This window comes from Calypte anna, chromosome 4B (genome assembly GCF_003957555.1).
Source record: "Calypte anna isolate BGI_N300 chromosome 4B, bCalAnn1_v1.p, whole genome shotgun sequence".
Taxonomy (NCBI): domain Eukaryota; kingdom Metazoa; phylum Chordata; class Aves; order Apodiformes; family Trochilidae; genus Calypte; species Calypte anna.
Genome location: NC_044249.1, coordinates 20081210 through 20094994, shown reverse-complemented (window position 1 = coordinate 20094994; position 13785 = coordinate 20081210). Strand labels below are relative to the sequence as shown.

The window sequence follows — 13785 nt, the reverse complement described above, 5'->3', positions numbered from 1 at the left end:
TCTTCACTTGCTATTTGAGCTATTAAATATTCATTTGCCATGAAAGCAACGAGTTTAGCACTAGTGCTGTTCACACAGTATCTATTTGCAATATCATAAATACAGCAATCTGTGTAGGGTTTCAAGAGGTGTTAAATTTTTCAACATTATGTTAACCTGGAGTGCGTAACCTTTGTTTAGCCTGACTCATCCCAGAAAATTCTTTCTCCCTAATACTGTGCTTTAAAACTCTTAAGTCCTATTTCTGTGTCCTTTGGAGGATGTGTGAAAAATTCCTAAGCAACATCCACAACCTCTTTTAAAATGGAAATGGTTGCAAACAAGTATCAAAGTGAGCATCCTATACTTTGCTGTTTGTCTGTCATTGCTATCAGAGCATGAGGTGACACATTTTGATCCTGTTCTGCTAGAATCATCAAAATAACACTGAGGAGACTGTTCAAGGGTGAACCTTTAATATTGTTATTTTCTTGGGTACTGTTATAGTTGGTAGAGTGATGCAATGCAGTATCAACAGAGCAGAATTCAGTCCTTTAGTCATTTTATTGTGCAGTTCAAAATTAACTGTGGCATTTTTAAAGATTTTTAAAGGCACATATTTACTTTTGGGGTTTTATGAAGTGATGGTTAGAAGGTTCTTTTATTGTGAATGAAAGCAAAGGCTATATTGTTGTGTTATGGGTTAGAAATTCTAAAGCCAGCATTAAATAAAAGATGGTGAGGCTGTGTTGGAAGAGGACTTGCTGGATTGCTTCCCACAGAATCTTCTTTTATAGAACTGTTACTGTTAGGTATAAACTTTAAAGGTCTTTCAAAAATACTTTGAGAACTGATGGATTGTGAGTTTTTATTTTATTATGGTGCCTCTTTGTAAATGCACAGTTTTTTGGTGATGATACCATTTGCCCTTGGATCAGAAATATTCTTCTTTTACTACTGGCCACATTTACAGAGGAAGGAGTGACTGTAGTAACACTCTGAAGTTGGCTAATAGAGTTTTACCATTTTTACTTAGACACATATTGGGGTGAACATCTGTTTTTATGGCTACATCAATAGGTTGTGGGTTTTTTTTCCCCATTAATCTGAGTCTCCCTATTCTTCTGTTTTTTTAATTTTCCTTGTTTATATTGGAATATATTCCATTTAAGCTATTTTTACAGCTATTGAGTAAACACTGTAAGAACTGAATGTATACTTAAACTACATAAACTCAAGTACTTCTAATTTAATAACAAGTGTGATGGTAGAATTTGAGGATGATATTGCATTAAATGTTGCTAAGATCCAAGCTGATCTTAGCAGATATAAAAGATGGGATTCAGTAGCAGATAAAAAGGGTGGCATTCAGTTTTCAGATTGATATTGAATTTAGGTTGCTGTACTCAAGGGGTCTCAAGTCAGTTATTTAAAGATAGATGTACAGTGGTATTTTAAAGTACCCATTAAATCCCTATTATCTAGGATGGAAGGTGGGATACCCCTAGCTTGTAGGCAGCTCCTGTTTGGGAGCACTGAGGATGAATCTAGAGACTGAATTGAACCAATGTTTTGTTTCTCTGTCAGAATTGGCTTTAGTATTTCAACTCTTGTTTAAATACTAAATTTAAATGTTTAACTGTGTTTAAAGCCCCCAGACATGTTGTGGCTTCACATTAATACCAAACATGTTCATTATGAGAAAGGATCTCACTTGGAAAGTTTCTAAAAAACTTGGGGGAGTGTCAAAGGGGTAAAAGTGAAAGGCATGCACCAAACATGACATAGTTCTGAGTCTGATCAAGGCTGTCAGAGCATGTTAGCTCTGAGATGATTTGGCAAAGATTGACATCTTTAGTGTTTTCTGCTCATTTAGACTTAAACCACTGCAATCCTTCTTTTACTTAGAAGCTTATGAAACTAATTGGCCATTAATGTTTTGGTTTTGTTGTTGTTTGATGTCTGGAAAATGACAAATCATTTTTTGGCTGACGATTGTTGACCAGAGATACACACTGCTTTTGGTCTTTTCCCTGGGGGATACAAAGAATGTAGAAGAAATGAAATATTTTATGGTCATATTTAAAGGATACAACCAATGAAGTGCAGGGTATTGGCAATGTGCTGTACAGTCTGTGTTAGTTTAATCCTCCTCCAAATTCAAAGTGCTTCTTTCAAGTTATCTACTTCTGTGATTTGAGTTCAGAGCTGTGTTTCTTTTTTTATACAAGAACATTTCTATTTTTTTTTTTTTTTGATTGTTAAGTAGATTCTATATTCCCTTTTACCTGCTGGATATTTACACTGCAAAGTCCCATACAAATTGATTGTGGTTTGTGTTCTGCCTTATATTAAATTTTCATAGAGACAAAGTAAAATATTGAGTGCAAAAGAACATGCTCAGAATGGATAGAGTGGTTTTGAAGCTTCAGTGTTCTTTTGCTTTTGCACCAGTGGATGGTGTTGCAGGCATGAATTGGAACCTGGAATGTTTCCAGGCTGCTGTACAAAAGGCAAGTTTGGCTGTGTGAGGCTTCATGCTTTCTAGCATTTCAAATGATGAGAGCTGAAGGCAAGGCAAGGAGAAAAAAGGGTTTTCCCACCTTTTGTGTGCAAGAAAAGGAAACAGTTTTTACCTGAACAATGTAGGAACTTCTGGCTTTTAAGCAGTGTGTACTTTACATATGTATCTTATAAGAAAACCTCCACCTGTACAACATTCCCCTGTGCCCACACTCTTAGAAAATTCCCAGTAGTGAGGCATGGCTCCTCCTGTGGGGCTTTTTAAGCACATCCATCATATCTCCAGATATATTCCCTGCACTGGTGCTTCATTCTGTCACTTGTTGCTTTACCAGATGTTAGAGGATCAATATTTTCTGCTACATGGGAAGGGAAAATTGAACACACACAGCAGTGTTGCTTCCCTGTTCAACTCCCAAGTTCTTATGGATCTATCACAGATAAACAAGTAGGTATTGATGTTCTTAGAATTAGTTCTGTGCCAGGGGGAAAATCTTTCTCTTGTATATTATCCAGAGTTTTACTGAAGTAGTTAAAACTGTTTTGCAAAAACTAGAGGGAAAGGTGCCACAGATTGTGTGCCTTTGGTGTGAAGGGGACAAGGTTAGTGAAGGTTCAGGCATACGAGATAAAAAAACCTGCACATATCCACTTGTAAAGTTGTCAGCCAAAGAAAGACATGAAAAGTTCTGTAAGGAGGAGGAAAGGACTCATTTTGCTACAGATGGGTAAAAATAATGCTGATTTTGCAGTTGTATTTTCTCTGATAAAAGTTTTAGGAAAAGTGACAGATATGTATTTAGAGGACTCTGAAAAGACGTGTTTGGAGAGGTGTATTTTAGTTCCTTCTTTTTTCTCCTCAGATAAATCTTGGTTTGTACCATTCCCTATGAGTCAAATGAGAGGTGGGTTTTTTTTTTCCCCCCCCACCCCAAGCTGTTTTCACAAATATTCAAGTGTTCTGGTCCCAGTTCAGAGGTTATTTAAGCAATTATTGTTGTGGGAGGTTTTTGAGTAATTATTGCTGCAGGAAAATTAGTCCCTGGGATCTTTACCTCATCTATGAATAATTACACATTTGTGTAATATCTTCCATTGACTGCAGTCTCCCAGTGCATAATCCCTCTGCAAGAACCTTTATGGAGAGGAGATATAAACTGTTTCATTATTATTTGTGCACGTGGTAATGTGTATTAGTTTTATTTGTCTTATTGGTAACTGTCAAAACATTTACCCAGCATGGTATCTGTTGATTCTGGGCTGAACTCAGCTGAACTTTTAAATCTTTTATTTCTGGGAAGCAGGAGGAATCTCACTCTGTTATGACCTTTTTTTTTCCATCTTTCACACAAAAATTGATAGGGTTTTAGTTTTCATATTATTATGTGTGTGTGATAAATACCATAATTTCTTTCAAAATAAAATTGCACTTTTAGACTTCTATCTTACAGAGAACTAAATACAACTCCACGGAAGCTCTTGATGAAATTGTTTTTCATTTGTCTAAATAAAAAGATTATTTATCAGCTGGTTAGCTCTGGCTGTGCTCTAGTTCCCTTATCCTTTACTCTCCTGGATCCTTGATGAGTTGTATTGCAGGTTGTCAGGGAGCAAAAATCCTGGAAACATGAGAGTTCCAGCTCTTCAACTCAGACTCCTCCATGAGAAGTACACTGCCCAACTCATACAACCCAATGCTGGGCACCCTTTCCTTGCTAGCAAGCATCAGGGTGCTGCTGTGCTGATGTCTGGTTATGATATAAAAGGAAGAGAATTAAATCTTTAGAAAAAGAAATGATTAAAAAATGACTAAATGATTAAAAAAATCCATGCCAAGCAGAGATGGACTGAATTTTGGGTAGCTGGGGTGTATCAAGGAGAAATTTGGCAGGCAGTTGACAAGTGAGTAAGCCCTGACTGTAAAAGATCTCTGGAATCACTTGAATCCCAACTTGACATTAATTCAAGTCTGCATTTGGAAAGGCTTATCCTATCTGGTTCAAATTCCTCTCCCCCAGTGCTCCTGCTCCCAGCCACTGCCAACGTGTCAGACGAGCTTGGGGTTTGGTTGGTTTTTTTTTTGTAATTGGGTTTTGGGATAGAGAATATTTCTATGTATCCAAGTGGCATAAACATTCCCTTTATCAAGACCTTGTATTAGTGCTGAAGATTCAACATCCAGATGTGAGGACCAGAGCATTGCAGGCCAGACTTTTCTTTTTGCCATTGTTGATATCTTACTGATATTACCATAGGAATAAGGTTGCTTAGTGTTTGCTCTTCATAATCTTGTTCTATAGAGTTACTTCCCATTCCTGATGTCTGATCACTATAATGTGGATGCTATAGGCTCCAGTTACTGTTTCCTTCAGCAAAGAAAATGTTGGATCTTGAAAATATGGAATAGAAGGAGAACAAGTGAGAAAACACAAGTCTACAGGAAGTTTTTCTTCACACATATATGAGTGGTAAATTTGAATTGCTCAAAGTAAAAACATTGTGCTTGCAGTATATGAAAATGAAATGTCTTAAAGGAGAGCTGAAGTTACTGTGCTTGATTGGAGACCAAAAACCAGAACAGTGAATGAGAAGCTGTAACATCTCAGCTTCCATATTTAACAACTCCATCTAAATTAATATTTAAGAGAAAAGTAGTAATTCCTGTCTTCATTTCAGTTCTGATGCTGCCTTGCATGAGGTTAATCTGGGTGACTGTGAGCAGTAAATTGGGGTTCTGAGAAATAAATAGGTCTGTAGCTGTCCTCAGGTAAGGAATCAGGGATGAGTGACAAGAGACTGACTGCTGGGTCATCCCCATCAGCTGATCAGGCAGGACTCTCAGCAGGACAGTTTTCCCATCAGTACCATTGGTGAGTTCCTAGTTTCTGAGGAGTTGTTAGAGGACAGTGGCTTGATGAAAACTTCCTACTCTATTTCAAGCTGGAGATAAACTATTTTGCTATTTACTTGTCTCTTTCAGAGGCTATGTGAGCAATTTTGTCTTTCCTGACTTGGAACAAACAAGTAGAGACACTGTAGTTATTACTGGAGGAATAGGATGTGTTCCCTCATGGACAGATGGTTTATGGTGTGTCACAACATTGCTCCTCAATCAGTTTGGGTTTCTTGAAATTTGTGTCCCTTCTGAGTGCCTCAACTTCTCAGGCCTGTACATAAATCATTGCCTAAGTAAGCTACCTACAGTGTAACATGAAGAACCTCCTGAGTCTTCTTTTTCAATGATAACATCAGGGCTTGTAGGGATGTCCAATATTATTTTTTTAGTAGTTTTACAGAAATACTGCACTTTTTACAATCGTGTGAGTTTTGATTTAATTGTTCATTCCTCTAATTTCTGGATTTGCAGCTTCTTGTTCAGTTTTTTGTTTTGTTCTGTATTTCTTAGCAGATCCAGAGAAACCACAAGGAGGTTTTCCATCAAACAGAAAAGCCCTGAGAGAAACTGGGACTTTATGCCTTGGAAATTATATATGTCCTAGCCATTTGTTTTGACTTTAGGTTCTGGTGGCTGCAAATTTACACAACCCTGTGGTGTTTCATGTCTTTAGGGGAGTAGGTTTTTAAATTTACTGAGTTTAATATTTTGGAGAGAAAATGCTCTTTCTGAGCCACACTGGTGGTGTCCACTGGAGAACGTTTTATTGGTGCCTCCTTTAATCTCTTTAAAGGCAAACTGTGATATGTGATGAAACAAGTTTTGTTAAAATATAATCACATAAAATATAAATAAATCACATGAGGTTTCTGGAATCTGAGGCTGTATTAGACTGGGTGTTGTTTCTGACAAGATATTTCCCTCAAAATTAGTGTTTAAGCTTTTCTACACTACCAGTAAATTCAACCAAGTGCCTGCATGTGAGAAGTTTTCTTCTTTTTAATCTCTATATAGTTCATGAAGCTCAGTGGCCAACATGAAGGGCTGGGGAAAAAAGGGAAAAACTACTGTTTCATTCCAGTGCTTAAATGCATTCCCTTTTAAAATACCATTTTATTGTTCTTTCATTATTAAATAAACAGCACTTGAAAAGATCTGTTTGAATCTAGACATACTCATTATTTGAAACCATGTGTTTCATGTTTCCATAACTGAGGAGTGAACTTCCCTGGGGTAGCAGATGTTGCTGCAGGCTGATCCATGTAGATTTTTCCAATACTTTTTCCTCTCCAGACATCTCAAGTGATGTTGGTACATGAAGCTATCTGGCTTGCCAACTTTCCCAGTCATTTTAGGTGAAAGGCGCAGGGACAGAAGGTATTTTCTTCCATTTATATGGAGAAATCTCTATAGACTTTAATGTCTCAGAATAATTTGAGTGATTTTTGCAGAGCAAACCACCTCATGTAGATGGGATAAGATGTGATAAGATATGATTGAGCTCCTTCTTACTACTTCCATATTTATCCTGGCTATTCTTGTTGGTGTTATTTTGAATACAGTGATTTGGAATGTCTGAATAATTTCATTTTCAGATGCTGATTATTTTTTTCTGATTTTTCTTTTTTTTTTTTTGTATCCCCCAACCTCTTTTTTTTTTTTTTTTTTTTTTTTTTTTTAATGAGAAATTACTAGAGAAACCAAATATCAAGCCAGGGAACAGTATGGTTTTTCAGCAGGTATACTCTTTCTCCACAGTAATTGACCTTTAAAAAGTATTAAAAAGTATTGTATCTTGTCTTAAAGGTCTTTCCCAATCTAAGTAATTATCTTCTTCTATATTTTTTGACATTGTAAAATACTTCTTCAGGTTCAGGTAACAAAAATATAATGCCCAAGAAGATGAAGTAAGCTCTGTCAGTAGAGGTAGGTGAGGGGAATGATAGAAGTACAGCTGATCCAGTTTGGAAGAAGTGGGTTACACTAAGTGATAAAAGCTCTCTTTGTATATTATTTTCTAAAATTATTTTAAATATAAGTAGCACATGCTCAGAGCTGGTTCAAGCAAGAGAATGGTTTACCTTTTCAAAGGTATTTTCACACTTGTTTTGTCTCTGAAAACCTTTCCAATTACAATTTTTATGTGTTGTTTTTTTTCTTCTTCTTCTTCTGTTGAACAACCCAAGCTGCTTTCCTGTAAAATGTGATATTAATTTCCTATATGCCATAGTTAGGGATAACTGATTTATTAAGTATACCCCGAGTTCATCAATACTTTGCCTCCAGAAAACTTTTCTTTTTGACAAATATATTTATTATTTCTCTTTGTTCTACCCCATATACCTATGTGTGCATACAGATTGTCTCAATGGACTGATCAGAGTCTATGCTGATTTTGAATTCAATATATTCAGATCATTACTTTAAAAGAAATAAATTTGACTTCCATTTTCTTCTGGCAATTTTAATATTTTAGGGCATTTTATTTTGTGTTAATTAGTTTTGTTTTTTTCCTAAAGTGTGTTCTTAAACAAGTAATGACTTCTGCATCACTGATTCCAATCTGCTGGAAAGCATTACTTTACTTTTTGTGAGACTCAGGCTCTCTGAAAAGAATATTCTTAAAGCTGTTTGCTCACCTGTAGAAAATTCCTTTCTCAATCTTGTGTCTGTAGTGTGATTCATAACTTCTGTAATTTTTCTTTCTACTGAAGTTAATGTTTATGGGTCATTAATTTGTTGGGGTTTTTATGTCTACAAGTCAATATCAGTAGGAGAGTTTTTCATCCATTTTATACTACACCAATAGCAATATGATTATTAACTCTATATGCCTGCTTTTGGTGTATAGATCTTAATATTTGCAGGTCCAGAATAAGATTGTTGTGCATTGTATCCTTGGGAATATTTTTCTTTGCATCCAAAGTGTTTATGGAGTTACTGGGAATGCATCAAAATAAAATAAGCAGAGATCTAGAGAAAGGAATCAGCTTTCTAAAAAAGAACATCAAAAACCTGTGTCTCCTGGAGGCTACATCATATTTTCTGTTCACTGAAGGTTTTTTTTCTTTCTTTTCTAATGCATAACGTGTCCAAATTGTGGTAATCAGGTGGAAAACCTGAAGGCAGCAGTAGAAACATAAAGAATAAGTTAGCTATGAGCACTTGTTTTCTGAGATTATTATTCTTCAGGTGAGCAGATGAGGGAGTAGCTTGGGTACCTTAAGGCTGCAAGTCCCTTTTTTTTCTTTTCTTTTCTTGTGGGTTGTCAAAATCTGACATAGCCAACTGTATTAACATAAAAATAATATAATATCTATATTATATATATATAATGATCTCTGAGCATTTTATTGTAGTCTGTCTTCATCCTCATGATGATCTGAGGGCTGCAGCACCTTTTTACACAGATTTTCTTTACAAATGAGAGCAAGAGACTGTAGGAGATATAAAAAACTCAACGTAATTTAGAGGATTATCATCTGAAATGTTGGTGTGAGATGTCCAGACGAGGGCACTCTTGCACACCAGAAATGTTTTCCCAACACTAAAGATCTGCATGCTGTGGCTGTGTAGCTGTACTAAAGAAACTGTAGTAATACAGCCAAGTAAGAGGAGATTGCCTTGTTTACCACTAGGGAATCTTCGGAAAAAAGTAAAAAAATTGGGAGAAAAAAAATCTAAATCAAATTAATATTAAGTGTATGAATTATTAAATGGAATCAGATGTTCTACTTGGGGTTTTGAAAGGCACTGATGTTTTCGTTTCAGGAAGGAATTTGGCAGGCAAGGGGTAAAAGCCTCTCTTGCCTTCTTGAGATGCTTTCTGGTGCACACGTGTGGTGCAGGGCTGGACACAGGCACTGGGACAGAAAGAAGCTCATTTATAGGTTGCATTCTGCAGCATCAACCCTGTGATAATGTGCAATGAGATCCATCAGTATTCCCTGTATTTTACGTGGGAAATTCCCCTCCTAAATACAGTAGAGCTGCAAAGTTACTCTGTCTTGGTTGGTGTGGGTTTTTTTGTTTGTTTGTTTGGTTTTGGTTTTTTGTTTGTTTTTTTGTTTGTTTGGTTTTTTTTTGTTTTGTTTTTTTGTTTTTTTATAGTTATGATGCCAGAAACTGGGAGAATGTGTGCTTGAGTTTTTCTATTTTTACTTGAGAAATGAAAGAAAAAAAAAGTATCTCTACTGTAATCAGTTCCCTCAGAGAACTGGGAGGGGAAGAGGTTTGTTTCATTTCTTTTAAGATGACTGAACTGCAGGAATAAGCACTTTCTTTTTTGAATTTTAAATATTGATCCAGTTTTCATAACATTTAATAGCACTTGGAGACTTGGTCAGAACCCTTCCTTTTAACAGATGTTGAAACTGTTTTAAAACATTCTAGCATGCATTTGGCTTCAACAGGATGAGATGAAATATTTTATGAAATTCATTAATCTATAATAAAGCTTTAAGCTGATCTGCTGCATGAAGTAAGTGATGGTTAAGTTTAGGGTAACATTAACCACATATTTTGACAGCACATTTGTCATGCTTGTTTTTTTATTTATTTTATTTTTACCATATTACTTAACTGCTGCCTTGACCACTGCTTCCATTTGTTAGGAAATCATTTTTAAAAGAGAAAACTCTGAGAGAATGGCCACCCAGATGGATGCATTACAATTGTAATTGTTCATTAGCAGTGCAGTGAAATTCATACATTTCAGTGTAAAATCCAAGATTTTCACAATAAAATTCTGTAGCTGTAAGTAGACAATGACTGAGCTCTTTCTGACATGATCTAAAATACCTTGGGGCATGATGTGTAGTAATGCAGTTACTCTAAGGCTGCCTAATGCATTGCCAAATAGTGTTTGAGTCCTGGGATCAGATAAATTAGATTTTAATTGGGTTTTAAGGGTAAGCTGAATAAGTAGATAAGGTAGAATTAACCAGAGACATATTAAGGTAATGAAACCTGTGGTTTTCTTAAAGCTATTGTATTAAACAGTGTGCAATTGCTTGTTGAGAAGAGATGTCGTGGTGAAGTGGAGGTTGACAGTGATGGGTAAGATGAATGGTGGTGTCTAATGTAATCACAGAAGCCCATAATAACATAACCACATTATCTGGAGCACCATAAACCCAAGAAACTGGAGAAAATTGCATTAGTTGTATTTTATTATAGCATTTTGAAAGGAAAGAAAACAAATAAGAAAAAAAGTCCAAAACTGGATTTTCCCAAGATGGACAAATCACCCAGGAATTCAGTGAGGCTGTCAAATGGTGGGGCTTTTGTTTTGGTTTTTTTTGTTTCTTATAGAGCAGAACAGAAGCTGCTGTGATGTGAAACAGCCAAACACTTCTTGTGCATTTCTTTTCTCTATGAACTATCTTTTGATGGTTTTGCTCAGTGGAGTTTTTATTGGATGCATGGCTTTTGTTTCTTCCTTTTTCCATAAAGGAGTCAACCAGATGAGAAAAAAAAAAAATCAAGTTAAAAAATTTAACCCCTTGAAGTTCAGTTGTTATTTGAGATTTTCTTTTCAAACAATTAATAAAAAAATCATATAAATCAGAGCAATATATTTGAATAAAGGCATTGTAATACAAACTTAAATGGGAATAATTTATTACATCAATAACCTCAGGGGTCTGTGTCATGCATGAGACTCTATAAGTGTACAGTAAGTATCCAGAAAGAGTAAGATTTTTTTTAATTATAATATAAGATAATTTAAAAAAAGTAATTTATAAATATATCAGTTCATTACAAAATTTTCCTATTCTTATGTCTGGGTAGGTAAGCACCAGCCCTGATGTCTCTTGCAGTACTTTTGATTTCTACTTAAGGTGCAGAGACCATAGAGCCAAATGTAATGAATATAGAATGTATCTAGAAATCCCCAGGAAAGGCAGTAAGGCTAATTTTAAAGATTTAAAACTTAATTTTGTGCATAGTTATGTTTAGGTCTTGGCTTTTATGGGAGCTGGATTGTGCTGATGTGTTTTGCATGGAGAGCCATCACGTGATTAATCCAAAGCTTCATTTATAAGCATTTTCGTGGAATCGTAGGATTTTGTCAATGTGAATGTAAATTAATTGTTATGAATTCAAATGTTTCAAAAACAAACCATAAATAATTAATGTTTTACAATATCATATCATGGTCTAACCACTGAGATGCATTTTGAAGCAGAAATAGAGATACTTTTTTTTTCTTTTCTTTTTTTCCCTTTGTTTTTACCCACACATTAGAACACAAATTTTCCTTTCCTTCTTCTAGCAATTTTTTTCTCTTCTTTCAATGAAAGTAAATAAATATGTGATTTAATAAATAGAAGGTATGCCTGATAGCTTGTGTGAGAGGCTTACAAAGTAGCTCTGCAGCCAACCATTTGTTTGTACCAAACAATAAAACTCGAAGGCTCATTAGCTTGGAATGACCCGACTGTGTTTTATGCAGAGGGGTCATTTCTTTACTAATGAGCCACTAAGCCAGATGGCTAACCCCACAGTAGTCTGACTGAATTAGTGTGATTTAGATTTTTAGGCAAATTGCTTTGTTTTTGTTTTTGTTTTTTCCTACAAGCAGGAGCCAGAGGGGCAGCTTTTTCTAGAATTGTGTAAAATAGATGTATTTTGCCCTAAAAGATAAATGGCTACAGTGACTCTGTGCTTATATCCATTTCAAGTTGGGTTTTTTTTTGTTGGTTTGTAGTGCTGAGGTTGTGTTAGATATCATCCTCCCTGGAAACTATTTTGGGTAGAGAGTTACTTGGTGGGTTTTTATCTATATTGGATTTTGTTTCAATAGAAAATTGTCCTCAGATATGAGTGCATATAAAAGTATGGATTACATGAAACAAGGGTTGTGCACAGGTGACAGTGCAAGAATAATATATTATTTTTTGTAATGTATGTTTTCTTATGGAATTTTTGCTTGTTTTTATGAACTGAAGATGTTTCAAGTGATTAGGATGAGGAAGAGTTGCTCATTTTGGCCTTGATTTATGTTGCTCTAGAAAACTTTTTCAAACATGTTAGTGAACAACCAAGTTATGGTGCATTCCCCCAGGTCAGCTGAAAGAGATGGTTACCTTCAAAGTACATTTTATTTCAAGTGGCCTGGGTTATTTTCTTAGGATGCTTCTCTCTTGCCATCATCTAAATCACACAGAGGGCAAGTTTGGAAATGACATGAGTGTTCACATAGAGAGCAGATCTAAAAAGAAAAGTACTTGAAGGGCAGTTGATGAAGGAAAACATCAGCAAGATGGTTTTGAAGTGAATTTCAAACATACTGTGCAAATGAACACCCATGGTCCTTTCAGCTATCCCACATTTGAATTAAATTTTGCTGCAGCAAATTATTAGCATCTGCTACTGTGAATAATTTCACATGGTGATTTGCTGAGATCTTCTGGGAGTTTGCTGTGATGATGGTAGATAATTGTAGAGAGGCTCTTAGGCCTGAAAATTGGTCTTCTCTTCAAAAAAGGTGGCTACATTTGGGGAAAGATGAACATAAAATGGCTCAGAATAAAGGTTTTTCTGGCCTACTGCCTTCCCCTCTGATAATGGTCACGGGGGATGACTAAAGAAGAGTGTGAGAACCTGACAAACATACTGTGACAGTGAGTCTCCTTTGCAAAATTTATTAGCTTAGCCTCCAGCAAATTATGGTTCAGGGAGTTGCTGAACCAAAGGAGATATTTAATGTTCAAAAAAGAATAATCTAGGATTCTTATTTACACTGCCTGCAGTGCATTAAGGTTTTAAGGTATTTAAACCATTCTCCAGAATAGCTCTTGCATCATGGGATCCTCTCTTTCCTACCCCCTCTTTCTTTTCTTTTTTTTTTCTTTAACCCTTTTTTCCCCTCTTGAGTTTTGCAAGAGATTTAGTACAGGAAAAATTAAGAAAGGAAAAAAATTGAGTCTGTAAGTAAAGGAGTGATGTGAAAACGTCTCCACTTCACTGTTTTATTTGTTGATAGATTTAAAAATTTGGAACCACGTTTTGTAGACATCAACCACTGTGCAGTTGTTTCCATTTTGATCACTGAAACAGAAGAGAACATGCTGCACCATGTCTCTTAAATGTACCAACCCTAATACTGAGATTTTTTTTTGCTTAATTTCCACGTGATGCTGCTTCCCTGCTCTCCTTGCCTCTCACAAGTGCCAGTACCCTCCAGAGCAGTGGGATTTCCTACTGTGGGAAATCTGCCTAAAGTTAGCTGTGAAAACATGAAGATGGTCAGGAACCCTGTAGTCTTACTTTGTGCTTCCCAAACAAGGCATGTTAAAAGAAATTATGGTAGAAATAAAGCACAGCATCTTCAGGGTAGCTGCATTCTGTGCTCAAAATGAAGACGTGGCCAATTCACTTTT

At 35.8% G+C, this 13785-nt stretch overlaps 1 protein-coding gene across 1 annotated transcript in view; it reads left to right on the top strand.

Annotated features, from left to right (window-relative positions):
* CTNNA2 (catenin alpha 2) overlaps positions 1–13785 on the top strand; it is a 381969-nt gene that overhangs the window by 66889 nt on the left and 301295 nt on the right.